Raw genomic sequence first — 20,747 nt, forward strand, 5'->3', positions numbered from 1 at the left:
GTGCATGAAATGGTACAGTTAATTTATCTGACTTTGTGTGCTGAGGTTTTACTTCAGCTCTCACCACTGATGGATGCACAAAGCGAAGGACGGTGACGGATGTGCCGCATTTGACTTCAGCCTTATTTGATTGACGTATACAGCATACTGCAGACGGCCTGCAGTTTTTAACGGGGAAATGTTGAGCCAAACACAAACACACAAGGGTTGCAAAAGTAGATGCACACATAATTGTTGATATGAAAAGCTATTGGTCTTCACAGCACCTTTTACTAAGGAAATGTCCCTCATACGACCAAATTTAAAAAGCCCTGCAAGCAAAAATAAACTTAAGTGCTAAGGTGAGCATCCGTGAAGTACTTACCACTGAGAGCTTAACAGCACAATGCAAATAATTTGCACAAAAAAAAACCCCACGACCCACATCCCCATGCTAGGCAGCCGGGATTCAATATCACAGGACAAGTGCTGCGTCCCCCAGGCTCTTTTTGTAAAGTGGCCCATAAATCAAGAACCCTGTTGAGAGCCGTTCTCTGTGGGTCTGGTCCAGCAGGGAGGACAAGCGGGCTGCGGCTCGAAGTGGGAGAAAGGCCCACCAATAACCCCCTCCGTTGTAATGCGAAGGTGCCGTGAAATTATTACCGTCATTAGCCAGACTCTGAATTGGATTATTACTGGAACCGCTTGAATATATATATGGAAGATGATGCTGTGGTTTGGGGTCTTCAGCAATGCATGCTGCCGAGCTGGTTCAAACTGCATACATTTATGAATGTGGGTTCTGTTTCTCAGACTTAACACAGTCAGATGGGCTAGAAGAAGGACAATCAGACAAAAGGAGTCAGTTTTTAAGCCTGAGTAGAGACTGACAAGCTCTGCATGGAAACATAACCCCTTCTCACTCACTGTAATTAATGAATGAATGGATGGATCCCCTCCTCCGGCTAATAAATGGATAATAATATGCCAATTTAAAGTGCATTTTAGGGAGGGAACTATCACAAATGTGGTCAAAGTATTTTTTTTTTCTTCTCAAATCATGGAGCAATAGAGGATAACATGATTTAGTGGGTGTAGTGTGTTGTAAATAACATTTTGCCACAGCTCTCATGTGCAGTGGCTAATGACAAATGATGAACTGCTACTTAAGCGCATCTTAGGTGACGTAGCTGCTCCTCTTCCTCCACATCCTCCTTTTGTTTGCATTCTTACCGTATGAACTGTGTTCATGGATACGCACGGTGTTCCCACTCAAGTCGACGCTGTGGATAAAACTGAGCATTTTCTTTGCGGATGCTTCGAAAGCCTTTGTCGAGAACAGGCCTGTAAAAATGCTCTCCTGAATCCCCTGAATGCCTCACCAGCAGCCACAGAGAGCCCGGGTCGAAATGTGCATCAACAAAGGTGGTAGTGACGCTCTTTTGATGCCATTAAAGAGATGAGCCTCTTTTGCGGTGCAGTTGGCCTGCGAATGCTTTATCTAGCACAGTCCCCTTCTCTGCCGCCGCCGCCCCTCCACCTTGTCAATTGGAATTTTCTCCAAACTTTATCTCCACACCGACGTATGGAATGTCAAAACAAAGCCTTCATGAATCAGTAAGCACAGATCGGATGAAGAGATGAGGGGAAATGGGAGGAAAAATTGCTCATTTTGCTTCCCCTGGCATGCAATTTCCATCCTCCATTCACATCTCTCTAAAAGCTATCTAAAACGCATCAACCCCATCTTTCCAGGCTGGATGGGCCTCTGAGGATCACCTCCAGACATGGCACGATGACAGTGGCTCTGAGAAGAAAGGATGAAAATGATAATTTCGCCCTCGTGCTTAAAGCAATGGGCTTCCTATTGTACTGCTGATTAAAAAATAGGAAAAAAGCATTCATTCTAGACGTCACTTGCCCCCTGGCAAAGGAAAACACTGGATACTGAGGTAATTGATCATGCCATAGATGACCGGCTCATCAGATGAAGTGCAACACAAGTATTTTGTGGCGTCTTTTTTCATTTTAGCGGCGCTACAATTTACCGGTAAAACATTTACGCTGCCGGGCGAACTACACTGTGGCCGACCCAGAGTCCTTTTATTTCCTGCCGTGACAAATGGAGAAATAAAGCGCTTTTAAATTGCATTTGACTCTGGTCAACTTTCTGCTTTGATCTCCCGCTGAAGACGCAGAATAGCTTGCATATGTTTGCTTTGTGTAATGTAAAGAGACATTTGGAAATGAAACCATAACCGTACGGTTATTGTGCTATTGAGTGTCGAGAATGTAAATAAAGCGAGCGCTGCAGCGGCAGATGCTCCGTTTTTTGACCCTACATGAAGGTATTCAGATAAAGGTCTCAAAAACAAGCGGCCCGTGAAAGTGATTTGCGGGGAAAGACCAATTTTTCGATACCTCTCCCCTGAATAACCCATTATATAACCCACACAGCCTAGTATCCCATCAGCGAGTGATCGCGGTCGCCATGTTTCAGGGACACGTGGGTTTTGTTTCAGAGACGGGGCTCTTCATCCAGCCCAAAAAGGACCTACATTTTGCTAAAAGAATTATAAATAATAATGACACATTTTAAGGAGTGCTTGAAAGCTGGCTGAGGTCCACCAGAGAGAGATGAACTGACTCGTATCCAATTCTTATAAAAAAGAAAATCAGAATGCATTTCAATGGTATAATTTAGAGATATAATCACCCACCCCTTAATTTGTTAAATGGATACAAAAAAATAAAATACTTCACTGGTGACAGTGGAAATTATTCAACGTCTGAGAGGAAAACAGTTCTATTGTTTAGACGGTTCACGTGCCAACAAAGCCACTGCTTGGCTTACTATAATCTGGCATTGCAGTGTTGCTTAGCTCAACCCATCAATGGAAAGTCGTACCTGGAAATGCTAACGCCTAAAAGAATTACATACATGTTGGTATTGGCCCTCCGCAGTCATGATTCTGGTTTTTTGGGGGCGAGGCGACTTTCACAGACGGATACGTAATCTGCCCGATCCACCGTACTTGTCGATTCATGACATGATGGCTGCAACAAAAATAAATAGCTTTGAATCCGATCGATGCCCGACGATTACAATGGAAAATGGAACAAGGCTCAGGGACAAAAGGAATCTCATCTTCACAGGAATTGGATTTTCAAAAGATTTAACTGAGAGCCTCTGTCTGTTACGCATGTCGTCCACAGCTTTCACAGCAGTCAATAAGTCTGGACGGACATGCCGAGCAAGAAAAGAGGGTGTTCACGCGCCCGTTGGATATTGGCACGCGTTCATATGGCAATGTGTGCATACATCCGTACATGATCACACGTGTCGGATCCCCTCAAGTCTTATTTTTAAGGTAATTTAAGCGCCATGATGGAGGTGGCCCCTGTCGACTTCCGCTCCGAAGTTCCTCCTCACGAATCCTCATCAATTGCTCCGATCACTCCTCTCACGCAGCCAATATTGCACAGCCAGAGAACCCTTATTTCTCACTAAATGAATGAACTCTTTCATTTGAAAGCCTTTGAATAGAGCGCACCTTGATTGCAAAGCCAAGGGCCAATAGGCATTGGTGACAGCTCCTTGAAAATTAAAAGTATCAATCAAGAACGAAGTGGAAAACAACATGTGATGTCTTCAGACCCTTTGGTCTTCCAGAGAGCATTACAGGCCGGGTCAAGTGCATTTTGAAAACACTTGTCATCGTGTTGTTTAGTGTGTTTTGGGGGGTTTGCCTCTTGAAATATGAAAAGATGATTAAATGAGACTTAGTGTGGGGATAAACACAAAGTGATCCATTTAGTGACTGTCATAAATTGTATGAGACACCACAAACTACAAGTAACTCATTGTGCTGGGTCGAAAACTGTTTGCGGCTTTGATCTAGTTGTGTGTGAAATGGGTTTATTCAGAAAGTGAAGCAATGAAATGTGATGTCAGAGTCTAAAGGCTTTTAAACTCCAATAAGTGATCCAAAATGATATCTGAAATGAACTTGCCAATGAAACAAGGACTTTATGGGTGCATTTGCATGCCCTTTAAACCTACACTTAATCCATCAGAGAGCAGAGGAGGAATTCAATGCCGCTGGGTAAACTTTACCAGCCTAAAAAAGTGCCAATGCTGGATGACATAATCTCTCTCAAAATCAATTTCTGCTTGAGAGCACTCGACTCAGCTCAATATGTAGCTGCAGGGCATTCGTTAAGTGGCCACTGCCACTTACCTATAAATTCCTGTGCTGCTGGTTGCTCGTGTGGCAAAGCTCAACCATAGATGGTGGCGGTGAATGAAGGTGTTACATGAATAACATCATGAACCGAGAACATGGCACCCACAGCAGAACGAGTCGAGAAGAAATGAGAGCGGAAAGATTTAGGGCAGAGCGTGATGCGAGTGGGTTCTGGAGCAGTGGAAATGGTGGGGGGGTTCTTGTCTTGTTGACGGTATGAGACAGGCATGCGGCTGAATGTAAAGCTTGCACTGCCTGTAGGCTTCGTCCCTAGAGGACAGTGTGGTCTCTGATAGATTAGATGAAGACAGGAGAAAATAAGCATCTTTGCCGCAGTCGTTGATTAAATGGCAAAATAAAACCGTGTAGTGGGTAAAGAGTGAAAAGGAAGGGTTTTTTGGCCCCTTTTTAAACCAGCATCTGCTCAAACCTTACAGCAAAGCCACTTCCTGAAACCCATATATGTTGAACTAGCCGCTCCAGAGTGCAGATCTGACATCCATCTGGACAATCACAGGCCATCGTCCATCCAAGCAGGAGAGGGAAGCAGAGAGGAGAGTAACTGCTAATACCGAAGAGAGTACTCCTCCAGCAATAAGAACTGTGGCAGATTTTCACGTATACACCCGCTGACACACGCACGCGATCTAGATATTCCCACATGCGCGCGCGCGCACACACACACACACACACACACACACACACACGCGCGCACGTTGCTGACGCACCGGAGAGGCACATGAAAATACGCACTGTGTTGCACTATTAAGAGAAGATTAAAAAAACAAAGGACCAGCTGTGGTAGCTTTCTTTGGCCAGTTGGGTTTTTAATGAAAGATAAAATAAGACTTCAACAATCATCAACCGTCGGCACTTGCGTCGAGGAGTCTGCGTCCGCGGCGAAAACCAAAAGAGCGACGCGGATTCATGCGCAACTAAGGGGGAGACACGGTCACTCCAAATGCGCATGTAAGTGCCGCATATTAGGAGATCATGAGTCCGTGATGCAAATCGGTGTCGATATGAAGTCAGCGTCACCTTACGGAATCGCTGCCTTGAAACTATTTGCAACACATCCACAGCAGGCAGCACACGCATCCGATCAACTTTGGAAACGGCACGATGGAAACATAAATGGAACTCACCCACGAGCAGTTTCCGGATGATAGCGGGTTCTCTGCTGTCAGATGTGATCGCCCCCCACCATTACGGTGTACCAGGATCAGTTCTGTTCTAAGGAGTAAAGCAGTAGCGCTTAAAAAATAAAGAAATAAATTTAAAAAAACACGAGAGGGTCCCTGCTTCGAAATAGTCCACTTCTCCAAAGAAAAAACGCAGCGTCTATCCCAAAATTACATATTGCCAGCATCGGCTGGCGCAAATCGGAGCAGAGAGACACCTGCAGCCGGTCACTTTGAAACAGCGGGACAGGAGAAAACGGAGAAAAGCATGACAGTGATGAGGGAAATGGTCGAGAAAAATCAATGAGGGGCTCTATCAGAGGAGCCAATTAGTCGGATTATCCTATTAAAATCTGCTGCTGCGCCGCCGGCAGCCACACAGTCTGGCAGGTGAGCACCGCTTCAAGCAGGACGACACGAGCGCAAATTTACAAAGTGATGTGCAGAAAAAGGCTCATCGGATTCTCTCTCTCTCTCGCTCCTCTCTCTCTCTCTCCCTCTCAGTGCCGCTGTGCCAACACAGGATACATCAAGTCAGCGGAAATGGACCAAGACAGCACAGGACACGAGGGGATCTTCATCAAAATGAAAGCACACCATTTTGTCATTAAATCAATGAGTTTGCATTCAGAGACACATTATTACCTGCCGTGGTGTATTTTTCACCCAATCTATTATAATCCGAGCTACCGTTTTTGGACTATTTGCTATTTCCTTTTTGGTCATTGGAGCAACTCTCGACATTTTTTTCCACCTCTGGGCAGCTCTTATTTTGAAAAATCCAACTGAGTCCATTTTTTCCTCCTCAATATCTCTGACTTGACTGTGGTACCAATGTGCTCCATCCAACCCGCGTGCCTCCGAAGTCCTCATCCTCTACTTTAGGCACAAAACACCCACGCGGGAAAATCATCCTCACTCGTTGGCCAGTTCCGGCCAGTTAACAAATAGTTGCAACGTCGGAATTGGTGTGACTTGATATGGAAGATAAGCGTGCAAAATAGAGTGCACTGACAGGCAAGGCGATGCAGTGCAGCACAAGTTTGAGGGAACGCGCACTGCCTCCTAATGGAAGTAATGGAAAAGTTGGCTTTTGGAAATTCAGATTTTAAGAAATGTGCTTTGGTCTAAATATCTTCTATTTGCATAAAATGTGTTCGATGTGTGGCAATATAATTTTTTTTTCAAATAAAATCTACGAGGATAACAGACTTTTCTGGAGATCATACGGCATCCAAAACTATTAAAAAATGACAAGTGTGCAGTGAAGCCACCTCTCTTCCTTGGCTAGAGAGGTGTGACACAGATTAAGGACTAGAAGGCGGGTTACGACTAGTTTGACTTCCCCCCCACTGTCAGGACTTTGGCCTTTGGCACAGTGTTCCTGTGAGGCGAATGTCGATGAGGGGAGGGCTTTGAGGAGGAGGGGAAAAACCTGCCCTCCTCGGACTCAAAATGGGCACTTGTGAGCTCTCTTTGTCATACACAGACTCTGCCGTGAATAGAGGTTCCTTAATGAGCAAAGAGGGGGACAAACACGGCCTTGATTCGCTCCCTCCTTTCTGGGCTTGTCCTCCGCAAACGGGCCTCTACTCCATCAAGCGGTCAGTGTGCGACTCCGAGGGGTGGCGGTGGTGAGGGGGCTGGTTGTTTGCAGAATTTCTCTCTGCCGGTTTGAGGACCTGCGCGACAGCCTGGAAGAGCCGCAGCGCAGCTTTCAAATAGATACACTGGCATGATGCAACATCCAAAAATCCAGACAAATTTAAGATATCTCGTACGTGCCATGGTGTGAAAATTCAGTATCTCCTCTGTGGTACACATTGGGGATTTGTTCAGTTATGCTCCACTGTGGGTTAATGGATTTATGAATCACTCTCAAAATCCAATTTATAAACTCAAAAACACATCGTTGCTGAGGCTGTTTTCTAACCCTCTCAGAAGCTGACAATTTAGGCATATATTTCCACTTGGCAACCACGACATGAAGTTTCAGACTGTTCCAATTAAAAGTGACACATCTGCTGATGTACTGTGTGGAAAACATGTCATGTCTTCTGACAAATTGATTAACTACATGAAGGTGAAACTCATAAACTGTCGCAGAACCTCGATTTACGCGAGCCATCCATTTGAAGTAAAGTTAGTATTGCCAGTGCGGAGAGGAAGCAGCAGCAACGTTTACTTGCAAAATCTTTGGAGAAAACAGTACAGCAACATCCGCAACAACAAAAAATGCACGGAATCTCAGTCAAATTTGAAGCAGAATATCTTAAAAGGGGAACATTTCTGCCAGTACTTACTTAATTTGTTATGGTGTGAGATGGTGCTCTCCCTGGAGTAATGGAAAGATGATGAGATGAGAAGAAGGGTTTGCAACGCATCTTGTTTGATGACTCACGACACACACGCTGGGCCTTTGAGGTTAACTCTGATCACGTGTGAATAAACGGGAATAAAGTAGTATTGGTGCAACGGTGCACAGCATGCCCCAAACAATTATTGGAAATACTGCTGAAATATTGATAAGTATAAGTTGATAAATATTATAAGTTGATAAATATTGATAAGTAAGGTTCTATGAATGAAAAACACACCAAGAAAAACAGACTCTATGATCTTCATTCCCCTCTATGTAGAAGCTCTACGTAGTCCCCTCGGTAGTGGACTGATGATACACAAAGGTTTGAGACACACAAAACTATTTGTATTAGTATTATTTGTAAAGGTAGAGTACAATGTACCGGGAAGTAAACATTGAGTGTTTCTACAAACAGCTTAACATTGCAGAAATACATCATTCTGCAGATTACTGATTTCCACGAAAGCAGTGGTAGACTTACAATTTGGGATCTAAAAGATTTGATTTAGAAAACACCCAAAGAACCCGCTGAAGGCGCCACCATATGTCCGTGCCCTGCTTCCTCAGCTGCGCGTTTCAACCTTGTTTGGACCAGGAGTGATAACCAAACATCACTTTGTGAGAAGGACTGTTTTCGGAAAAGGCTGCTCTCTTAATTGGGGTAATGAGGTCACTGGAGGAAGCCTCAAAGCCCTCCTCCAATTACTGCCTAACCCAACACAGAGTACCGACGGCATCGAGCAGAAAACAGCTTAGTTATTATAGGGAATCACAAAAACCATGTCTATTAAACTAATAATGCCCTTTTCAATGTGTGCCTATAATTGAATAATGGCCCGGCCCAGGAGCCAAATGCACCTTATACAGTGGATGAGTTAAACTTGTGCATGCACACTTCATTGTCAGATTTGTCGAGTAAACAAACAACGTTGCATGAAAAAAAAAAACTTTAAGTAAATTATTTCTGACCTCAGGAGCAGGATTTTATCTCTAAAATGTTTTAGACAATGATTATTGCTCAAAGAGCTTTTATTTTGAGAACACAGTGCGATAATGTAACCACAAAGCAAATGTTTCAGTCAACAGGGAGTTCTTGGATGGGAGAGCGGTGTGGCTTCCTTGCAGTCTGCTGCACCCAGCTCAGTCTGAAGTATTGTTGAGTCACCAAGTGGTGAGCATATTCTGTCCCTATGTCATGTCTCCTTCAGCATGCTAGAGAGCGCAACACATCGGGCCACAATAAACCCCTGCTGTGCCAAACAAAGGCACAACAGACAGTTTGTGCACGGTGGACATTGGTTTTTCTGATAGTGGAAATCACCATGAAATGTCAGCTGTGGGAGTCTATTCATTTCATGTGGCATGGTTCCTTTGACCAGGGGGGGAGGCATTTGTTAGTTTTGCCGAGGCTTTTGTGGAGCTCTCTCACTGTCACAAACTGAATGATTTGGTTTGCCTCTGTTATGATGGGCCTTGGTAGCAAACATCTAAACAGTAGTGGCAAAAACACACTTCAGTCTTCTACAGCACAACCCCACCTGGATATTTTCTGTCTTCGATAACCGCTTTCTTTCGAGCCTCAAGCAAAAGCCACTTAACTGTATACCTACTTTCCTAAAATGAATAGCTGGCAACAGTATGTGTGGTTACAGCCCTCCTGGTCTACAAATGACAGGTCAAACTACAAATTCTGCTTAGGGAGTCATCATTTACTCTGTGTGGGAGCCACGTATTGTTGGTGCCACCTGGTACACCCCTTTTCTTGTCTTTTACTTCACATGGTGTTTGGTATCAATTAGGCCGGCAATTAAAGATTATTTTATTAATTAATTAATCTGCCAATTCTTTTTTCAATTAATCAATGAATTGGATTTTAAAAAAGCATTAATTTCCAACCCTTTATTCAAACACATAACTGAGTGCATAGTCACAGTGCAACAATCCTCAGCAATGTGTAAAAACAGCTTAACATAATATATTCAAAAAAAGATGGACTAACACAATAAAACATCCACATGTATGCTTTACATCTGCCAAATAAATGGCTTTTTAAATAAAGTGCACAAAAAAAGATTTTAAAGGGACCTGAGCTGTCAGAACAATAAATAATTGATAAAAAAGAATGAAAAAGAAACAGAATTTGAACTGAACTTGTTCTCTACACCGGTGGTCCCGACCACCGGTACCAGTCTGCGGGCCACTTGGTACCGGGCCGCAAAATACCCCTGTATTTTTCCATTTGACTTTTCCATCACATGTGCTTAGCCCTCAGGCGTCATCCAAGTGTTTTTTTTGCCATGCTCAGCGACTTTTCCGTCCGCCGTTTTTTTTGTCGTGTTTATCCGCCACAAAGACCGGTCTTCAAAATATTGTCTGACATGAAACCGCTCTGTGAGGTCCTGCTCTACACTCACAGGTGCACACACTCAATGCTCTACTTAAACATCTCTGCAACTTACTGAGGGGCGTAATAATCACACGTCACAACCAATCAATGATGAAATTAGTTTCCAACTCTTTCAATAATTACATTTTATCGATTCATTGTTGCAGCTCTCAAACCAATAGGAGAAATGTGTGTCCAAAGTTTAGTTGTTGCCTGCTCAAACTCCCCTCAAAATACGTTAAATTCCAGTAGACATATTCGGATTGTCCTATCAGAGCTATCTTTGGCTCTCGGGGGCTATAATCTTTGAGACAAGTGTCTGGAGCAGATGTGAATGTGTGCTTACCCAGCATGGTTTATGGGCTTCAACAATAAACAACAAACACAGCTACTGGTTTCTGGACTCCTTGCATGAAGCTCATCTACAGGTTAATCTCCCCTACTGAGCCTCTCAGTGACTACTAACAAGTTTTCCGATAATCACCTACAATGCGGTCAATAAAAGGAGGACATTTGGGGTAAAATCACCCTGACTTGTGCTGCTTTTTGGAATCATTTTGATTCTACAGTAAGTGGTACCAGGGTGATGACTAAAATAAACAACTGTTGTCCTTTTCCAACAACCACGTTGAAAACCTGAATCCGCAGATATATCGGTCCACTCCAAAACAAGCTGAGGCTAGGAAAGAGGGACAAAATAATCCAAAACAAATACAGAATATATATCATCCAGGTATAAGGCAATACATTTGTTGATAGGAGTCTACCATGAACAGTGACATAACAAGAAATTATATTCAGCTCTTCCTCCTCCCTTTTACAGGTATGACTTTTCATGCTTGGATCGTGCTACAAACACAGTAATCCATTGGGGTTTAGCTCCAAAAAAATCAAAGCCATTCCCCTAACTCCACGGCATACTCTTTGTTCTTAATTGGGTCGCATGAACCATATGAAACTAATTAGACAATGAAAGCCGAGTTTATTTTTCATTCCGGCCCAAAAAGAAGAAGACCCACTGCAGCATTGGGTGACCCGCCGCTGGGCCCCTAAACACTGCACGTATCCCACCCACCTTCACCCTGGTCTCTGCAAAGCCCCATTAAAGGTCTGTGTGTGTGTGTTTGAGACAAAGCTGCCGTGCTTAGCAAGGCAATAACGGAAGCACTTTATTTGACTGCCAAGGTTTAAAGCTCTCGACAGTTGTTACTTTGTGCAGAAAGGTACAAGCTTTGTAGTAAATTTACTTGGGGTAAAGACTGGAAGGAGCGCGATGGACCGGCTAACCTCAATGGTGAGACTTAACAGGGAGCAGTGTGCTAATGGACTAGACCTTTCTGTCCGCCAGATTTGAAATATTTACACAATTGGTGGGAGATACAGAACATTATCAATAACATAATACTACTCTTGTAGCCTGAGGTAGACAAACTAAGCATTTGGGTGGGCGGGAAGGCATAAACGAAAAATCCAAACTCTGTATAGTCACTAGTCACTTAGTCTAACAAAGAAAGGCTCTTCATGCATCACAATGCAACACTATTGCTTATTAACAATAAACCTGATACAGCTCATTTATGTAGTATTGTGAATATAAGTCGGATTGTAAATTGAAAGCAAAAGCTTAGCTAAAGCAAATTTTCCTTTTTGTACATTTACTTTCAGAATCGGATTTCTTCTGTTTTATGGCCTCCAAAACTTTTTCTACCCACACAAATATATATACTGTATATTAACCATTGAATGATCAATAGATGGATCATATATTATCATAAATGGTAATATAGTATAACAAACAGAAATACCTCCCAGTTTCTCAAAATCTTAATTTATTAGAAAACTATTGTTTATAATCTTTCCATTTCCACAGCCCATTTTATTTTGGGGGGGGTTACAGACAGAGACATTTCTTCTACTGTACATCCCAGTTGGGGCTCATCTGTCAGTATTGCCCTGCAGAACATGTGACATCTTGATGGCTGCGCAGAAACAACACTGCAGAATGGAAACATAGTGACAGTTTCTAGAATGATTGAAAACAAGCAGAATTGCTTTCAGCAATGGACGAGTGAATAAGGCTGAATGGACTTGGATGAAGGACACATTAGGTATCACTGCTTCAAAGCCGACATGCTCTGGCATCCGTGTATTTCACTGAATGTGCACGCGCCGGCTCTGAATTATCCACAACATGCTACGTGTTTCCCTAAAATGATGCTTTGGGGGTATGATTCAAGTGATATGAATAATAAGTTATTCCCGGTGAGCTGTGTTTGGCTTTGTAATGGTAACAAGGTTATCCAGGTCCTTGCACTTTGGTATATGAATGACTCTTGGCCTTCACATGGACAACAGACTTGGCTTAATTAATGGCAATAGACCCAGGCGGTCCAGATGTGCTTGATCACCGTATTTGAAATGTCCACCTCAAGATGAAACAACAAGTATTCCTAAAAACTGAACTGCTAGTAGAGTACAAAATACGGATTCAAGTACATTTTGGGCTGCGTTCCCAGAAATAAACATAAAAGCCTGACTGGTACAGGAGTAGAATAATGGGGGCATCCCATGTAACTAATATAACAGCAGTTTCCTAAAACGCATAATGCCTCCCACACCGCTGGCAGGGGAGCTTGATCTTACCGCATTGCTTGCTGCTCACAGGAATGGCAATGATTTCACCCATGTGGGCTAAGTATAGGATTATCCAATTTAAGATATTATGCGGCACATCGATCACCTGCTAAGACCGTCAGAGACGGAGGTTGGTGGTGCGGTATCCATAAAATTAGAGAATCCTGCTCCACTGTTTGCTTTCACAGCTAAAGTCCTTATCATACTGTAAACATTGTGCATCCGATATGGGTAGTGGTAACTTAGTGACTCATTATATAGATGGCTATCTGGATTTGGTCTAAGCAGAGAGTAGTCAGCCTTCTCAGAGGGTCTGAAAATGGACTTCATAGGATTGTGAGCTAAGTCCTAAATTAAGTTGTCTATTTGGCTCTAATTGTCTTTGATTTACTAATGACGTCTAAATTGATCCATGTCACCACTAAAACTCCCTGGTCTAACAAAGAGACAAACGAGAGACAGAGGAGAAGAATATGGAGAAAACAAATATGGTGGGAATCATCAATGTGGCATCAGGTATTGACACGTGACGCCTGCTTTTGGAGCGGCTAGGTGGCAGCAATAAGCAACTGCATCTTTTGGCACTTACCCATCTACTTCAGCACTTAGCCTGTGTGTTAGATAAGAGGAGGAGAGAGCATTTATTTAGCACTTAGTTACACAGCTGTCCTATACTCAGCAAAGAATAAACCCACAGCCTCTTCGCCATTAATTATAGCGCACGCAATGTAGCACATGATGGAACATTATTCTGAAATTATTCTGCAAGGTTGAGTACAAAACACTCTCTCCCCTGAACTACATGGCTGTGTTTTTGTTCTTTCTTTTATGGGGTCTCAATGGGGTTCAATTGGATTTCTAACTCATTCATTTCTAATGGGGGCTTTTATGTTGGTTACAATATTTCAGCTAAAACAGAATACATCTATACGGAGAGAGCCTGGAAAAGTTACACAACAACTGGTGAAAACGCTTCAGATTAAATTGTTGGGATTTGATGGAAAACAGTGAATCACAGGAATGACATGAGTTGTTTTTTCTACATCTTACTAAATCATTAGGTCATCGGTATAAAAAAAAATACATATAGCTAAAGGGATTCACAGAGAAATGGTTTAATTAACACCTTCAAAAGGAATTATTTTCAACACAACATCATTGTTTCAACCAGCTGCCTTTAGACAGACAGAGCCTTCATAGCAGAACAAAGCTTTCTACCACAATTCCCAAGGCCATGATTACGGGTAAAGACTTCCCTGAGGCAATTCCGAGTAAAGGGCAGATGAGTAATAGAGGCCTAGCATGTGGTCTAACTACAGGGCCAACTAATTGTTTCAAAAGACGTATCTAAAAGCACGATTTCTTTGTATGCACCTGGTTAGCTACGGTTGCACATGAAGACAGATGGACAGAGTGTGCGGCCCTCGCATCCGTTCTCCACTTTGAGAACGAATGTGTCCGTCCCCTCACGGCAGCTCTTGCCAGAAAACGGCGATGGGTCTCCAACGGTATATGTAACACAGCTTTGGAGAGCCATCGCGCTAAAGGCCAGGTTTGTTTGAAGTTCGCTTTGCAATGCATCAGTGGCGATGACCTAGATTGCCTATTGCTCGCTCCTCCAAGAGAACGCAGAGAGACAGCCTCGTTTTTTAGCCCTTTTTTTCCCCATCTTCTAACTGTGTCAGCTCGCCTGTAAACATTTGGCACAGAGTCACATTGCTGCGTCTCCCCGCTTCCCTGCAGACATCTCTCCCTTTTCCCGGTGTCAACTCTTGACTCCCCGCGCGCTCGTCCCCTAGGATGGAGGTGGAAGGCTGAGCTTTTCCTGAGCCAAGCAGAGATACAGTGCGCAATGATATAACACTAACAGATGATAAAAGAGAGGCTTCTCCTCACTTTGAAAATCCTTTTGACAAAATAATTGGGACTGAAAACAGAATAACTAGTATCAGTGCGACTGTGTCTTGGAATTGGATGAAAAACATCCAAAAGAGGCATTGGAGCAATGCTGGAGAGATTTGGGTCATCATGTTCCTGTTTTTTGACTACAACCAATTACCATCTCTAAACTTCCTGCAAGTGGGTGGGGGAGGGGGGAGGGAAATGGGTTATGAAAAAAGTTAAAGCACAGGTGCACCGTGTGGTCAGCAACAAGGCCTGTCTCCGAGCCTGACTACGCACCTGTCTGCAGAGTCCACTAGAGTGGCAGCACACGGGTTATACAACACTCCAGCTCAGCAGATTCCCCGAACCAAAAAGAATGTGCCTCGTTTAATGAGCATATATGCTGCAAAACATTGGGTCGCCCTGTCCCTCGGGGAAATTGCGTCGTCCATTGTTGGTCCCAAGGGGACTGTGTTGCAGGTGCCTGGTTCCGAAATACCCACCCTGCGCTTCTGCCTAATCCCGTCAAACCAATTGCCACTCGTCCCGCTCACTGTGCGGTGATTTTCATTAGAAAAGAGCTGTGTCAGACCCCGGGACACCAGTGAGAAACAGAGTCTTGGGAGTGGAGCAAACGAATGCTCTACTATGGAAAATCAACGGCACAATTTAGCCCCCGCGTGTGGGATTGGGTCTCGACTTCGGTGCATGCTGTTTCTCTCTGCTCCTTAATATTGTCTGTGTGCAGTAGCAGGTGCAAATAGCAAGTCCAAAAGAAAACCGGCACATGATGGATTGCTCAGTTTCCTCACCCAAAATGGATAAGCACCAATTAGAAATTCTGCAAAGCAATAAAGTTTGAAGGGATAAAACACTCTGAAGTTAAGGACTCAGACGTTCGGGGCTTTTTCTGTTTGGTGCCGCAAAGAGTTTTCTATGAAAAACAAGCCTTTTTGCTTCAATTTATTTTACAGGCAAAGAGTTTTAAAGTCTCCCTGAGAATAACTCATATTGGACAGTTCCGCAGCACATGATTCATGTTAAAACCGAAGTTGAGTGCAAGATAAGTGCTGTCATTTAAGTATACATTGCTGCTGGTCCCTGTTATGTGTTATCATTCAAAGCAGCTATACCCCTGATTGTATCTAATTTAGAGCTAAAATATTAATAAAAAACGGTTGGGTTCTGTACTAAATACCAGCAAGGAGAAATCATCAACAAAGACTTGGCTGTAAACATGTACATTTTTGCTGTGAACATGGGCATTTTAACATGGAGGTCTTAGGGTACTGGCCTTTTGTCTGCAGTTTGTAAATCTAACCTGTCGCCCCCTTGCCTTTTCCTCTCAGAGGTTTGTAGCAATACATCAAAGATGAGCTACATCCACCTTTGGTATTACGAGAGGAAAGGCTTCTTATCCTCGGCATATCTTGATCTTTGGACTACAAAGCATTTATTGCAAAAACAAATTGTTGAGTTTAAAAGCATACCACATACCCATTCCTATACAATATTTGATATTAAAAGGCATAATTATTTTACTGAAAATGAAGGAAAAGGGGAATGAATTTCTATTTCCACAAGCGTTTGTTGGTATTTTCAAAAAAGACAATTGTCAGACTGAGGGGAAGATGGAACAATGTGAGAAAAACAAGCTTTCTTTTTTTATTTTCGGTGTCTTAAAAACATCTGGCTGGGGAGAGCAGATGAAAATTAGCCTCTCTGGCTCACAACTATGGCTCACTTACAGTACACCTGTTGATTAGTGTGCATTGTACCTGCAAAATAAATGAATACATAAATAAATGTTTAAGCTCGTGACGATGAAAAAAAAAAGCTTTTTGGAATCATTTTGATTTTAAGTGGTACAAGGGTGATGAATAAACAACTGTTGTCCTTTTACAACAAATGAGACATACATTTGTGAATACAACGTTAATTCATCCATGCGAACATCGTATCTCCCGCGGTTACGCAAGCCCGAGGACAATGGCCATGTCTGCAAAAACACAAAAGTTTGTTAAAAGTCTTGCAGAGTTGGTCATAATTATACTCCCACGCTATGTATTATTGATGGAGGCCGCCGCTTCTTTTTGTCACTCGACTGTAATTATCGACTCAAAAAAAGAAAAAGCCGATAACACGAGAAGCTCTGGGGCTGCGGTCATGTCAGGCCTTTTAGTTTGGATGCATATCTGATTTGAACGCTCTCTCATACCAGATCAGGGAGAGGAAGGACACGTTTTATCTGTTCTTGATCAGGACATATATTCCGTTGAAAGACACTGCGCCGCATGAACATCCACTGACTGTGGCACTTTATGCACAAACTAGGATGAAATATTTAAATGGATGTCTCTGCAGAGTTTTGCTCCTGACTTAACGAGCTACATCGTCACACAGCAGTTTTGCTCCTTTGCACAGATTCCACTCGGCAGTTCAAACGCAACAATACTCGAGACTTGGCTAAACGTTCCGGCTTGCAATTGTGCAGTGCAGAAGTTCCTCATTATTTTTAGAACGGTTTCTCTGGTAACCGCTGATATGTTGACAGTCATGGGGTGCAGCTATCAGCAGAGAAGAGGGTACAGCTGCATCAGACCCTCCGGCTTCCACTGCACCCTCTGATGTCACCTTTCCTTTGAACCACAACAGCACCGGGGGATCAGGGGTGTTGGCGTTAAGGCAGCGAAGGACCCTTGAATTCTTGTCCCTTCTATCTGTAATACCTCAATTGGAATGAGGGGTAAAGGGAGTGGGCAAGCCAACAGGAACCGACAATGTCAACAAAAAAAACAAAAAAAAATGTAATCATACAAAAAAGTACTACTTTGACACTTATACTTGCATTGTAAAATTATGTAGAGGGGTAAGATTGCCCAAATAAGGTCATACTTTATAGGCATACTGCCCCAATATTTCTGTGTAACTTTAATTTCCTAAAATAAATTGGTTATGATTCCAATTGTCTTAGACCTAATGGGCAGAAATACATTTTCAAGGCAAAAAAAATAATAATCCACAAATGAAGTTATTTTTATGTCCCCATGACATTTTATTGGCACTGCTGACACTTATTTCCTGGAGCTTCTCTGTCATTAAGCCACTACAGTTAACCAACAAAGAAAAAACAAATCTATTTCCTCTGTAAACAAAAGGAGTCAGCCATCATCGTCTAGTTGCACGGCCTTTAACATTGTGTTCTGCTTCACTGTAGCCGATAAGCAGCGGCTGGAGACACAGCACCCAATTTTATGCTAATGGTAAAAAGAAATGTAGTGCTGCAAATAAACACTTGTTCCTTCAGCAGCTGTTTTTAACCTTTGAAAAACATTTCAGTTGGCTCGACATCTTGCATCGCTAAAATTGGAATTGTAAAGGAGGACCTTTCTTTTAAATGACAGGTTAATATGTTCGTGCATCCCGATTGTGCCGACACGAAACAAAATGCTTCACGTGAGCACTTTGTTTCCAGGGAGACCGGAAAATACAATACTCTGGGAGAAGTGAGAAGTGGGAGAAGAGAGTGCATGTATTACAGTAATTGCAGCATATACTGTATATATATATATATATACACTCGTGGAACAAGCAGAAAAGACCTCACACCCAATTGTGGGTGCAAAATACAGAGGAGCCTTGATTTGTTGGCACCGGATACACACGTGAATGCAGCACGGGCGGAGGGTCACAGAATGAAAAGGACCGAATAAGTCTTGTGTGTTGACAGTTTGGTAATGCGATGAGTAGAAAATAACCTTATCAAATTCCTGCAAGCAAGACACTTTTAAGCTATTAATACAGCTTGTAATGAATGTTTTTTTTTCAAAATAAGATCTTAAATGTAAGTTAACTTCAGAGAAAATGGATCAAATACAAATTATTCCGCATTCGGTGCAACCTTTTCCTTTCATCGTACCAGAACCTCGGCAAAAGCTTTCTGAAGCTTTTGTTGTTGTCATTTTATTGACAAAACGCCCAACTCAGCACAGGTACGGCCCCCGATTAGCAGATCGCAAAGATGCCTTAAAAAGCACCAGCAGCCACGCGGGTTCACAGGGGGATGGATTTCTAATGATTAAGTATTGGAAACTTCTTCAAGCCTATTTTAAGGGAACTCAATTAGATTTTCAATATAAGCCAATAAACTTAATTCATCCCTGCACGGCCATATCCATGTCATGCATAACATACAGTATAACACAATCTAATACATAAACGCACAGCACTACAAGCAATTACGTTGTTTATTGGGAGCATCACTTCATTTTGAAGAGGAGCAATATTTTTCATCTTCGTTCATTCAATTCTGAGTGCGTGTCATCTGCCGTCTGACGCAGACACATTAGTTTACCTCTCAACTGGTTACGGTGATGCTGTAAGGGGCTTTTATGCAGAATATGAGGAGAATGAGAATTAATCATGATAATCTCCAATGAAAGTGGAGAACGTTCTACAAGGAACCACTCTAATGATAATTTGGTCAATACTCGTACTGAGGTAATTTACTGAATTTCATTTAAGTCGTCCAGTTGTCGTTTCCAAAGCGCGCATGGATCTCAGCGGGTGGCGCTCTTTTTCTGCTCATTTACTGAGCGAGCAGAAGGCGAACGTATAGCTTTTGGGGGATCTAAAGCAAGGAAGGGGACACTAGCACCAGTCTGGAATGACGTAGTTGCCAGCATGGTGGGTCTTTGAGCCACATGATATATAGGAGAGTAGTTGAAGGGCCTTTCCTGGAATTAAGACTCAAAGAGGACTGTTTGAAAATGATGAAAGTGGTAGAACACAGGTGCAGTTCTTTTTCCTTGCCTCTCCAAACCAAAATGGAAGATGCAGGGTTTACACTCTGATTCAGTGCCTCTTTGTTTGATTTTTTAGTAAGATCTATCTGGAAAATTAGAAATATTGTTTATATTGTTAATCATTGATTGCTCTGCAGAGAGAAGGGCACAAGAGGAGCACTGGGTGTCATGTGCATAATGCGTATCAAGGCCAAGAACCAAGAGTAAAGTGGTCTACCACCATGTTTACCATTTGATTTATTTAAAAGATCCAATATCCCGTGATCAGCATAAATATTACTGTCTAAAGAGATATTCCAGGCTTTTTTATTGGGTTAAAAGTCAGTGTATGTAATCTTCACGTCATGGTCTATCTGATACCTACATACAGGCAGAAATGAAAGCTCTGCAAACCTGTGTTGAAGGAATTTAAGAAGTGGACCACTGAGGCTCTGGAAGATCTTTGGGCGTCCTTGGACTGCACAGACTAGGGGGGGTTTCAGGACTGCTACCAACAGTCTGGATGAGGTCACGGAGGCTCAGAAAGTTCAGGTATTTAGTAACTGAATGTTTCTGATTTTGATCAGATAAAAAAACAAAGCATGATTAAGTACCACACAATCAGGAGGGCACCTGGAGCAAATTCATAGTGACAAGCTCCATAATTCCTCCTACTAAAGAGGAGCATAGCTTGGCTATGAAAGATAAAGAAACATTACAGCAGTGATCTTGCAGATGGACACTTTAATGTGGACTGGGCTGAAACGGCTGGAAGCCTGCTGTTTGAAACCACGGTCCTAATAGATTTGATTAAATTCTGCTTATTAAAAATAAAATTCAGTTCAATTTGAATAACAGCTCCATGTTCTGTATGAGCAGCTTATTAAAAGCACATGTGCAAGTCAGACCTAATGTGCCAGGCAGAGGAAAATATCTGATCAATAATTCACTCCAAAGCGAAGCGGTCCTGCTGATAGCCTATCAGGCAAGGAATTCTAAATGATAGTGTAAAGTGAAATAGCTGGTGGGGTTGGTGGGGGGCGGGGGGGGGGGGGGGGGGTACGAGTGGGTCGGAAATCACATAGATCACATCGGATGAAAGAAAATAAACCATGAAAGGGTGTGTGTGGGGGAGGAAGGAGGGGGGGGGGGGGGCACGTGGGATGAAATATATCTATTACATGCTTTTATCAAAAGCAGCCCCCGGTATCTGACAAGTGGCAATATCTGGGTTGTTGCTAAGAAATATGACCTCACCTGTTTACGCTGGCGCTAACACCCAGTTGGCAC

At 42.8% G+C, this 20,747-nt stretch overlaps 1 protein-coding gene across 3 annotated transcripts in view; it reads right to left on the bottom strand.

Moving 5' to 3' along the window:
- The window catches only part of LOC119209352 (interleukin-1 receptor accessory protein-like 1), a 214,298-nt gene that overhangs the window by 169,706 nt on the left and 23,845 nt on the right, over positions 1 to 20,747 (bottom strand). For 2 of the 3 annotated variants that reach the window (XM_037458641.2, XM_037458622.2), the window contains exon 1: positions 5,372 to 5,927. The exons of the other annotated variant lie outside the window; for it this stretch is intronic. The gene's annotated coding sequence lies outside the window, so the exon portion shown is untranslated. Of the gene's footprint in view, positions 1 to 5,371; positions 5,928 to 20,747 lie in introns of those variants that run through there. 3 annotated transcript variants of the gene reach the window in all.

This window comes from Pungitius pungitius, chromosome 3 (genome assembly GCF_949316345.1).
Source record: "Pungitius pungitius chromosome 3, fPunPun2.1, whole genome shotgun sequence".
Taxonomy (NCBI): domain Eukaryota; kingdom Metazoa; phylum Chordata; class Actinopteri; order Perciformes; family Gasterosteidae; genus Pungitius; species Pungitius pungitius.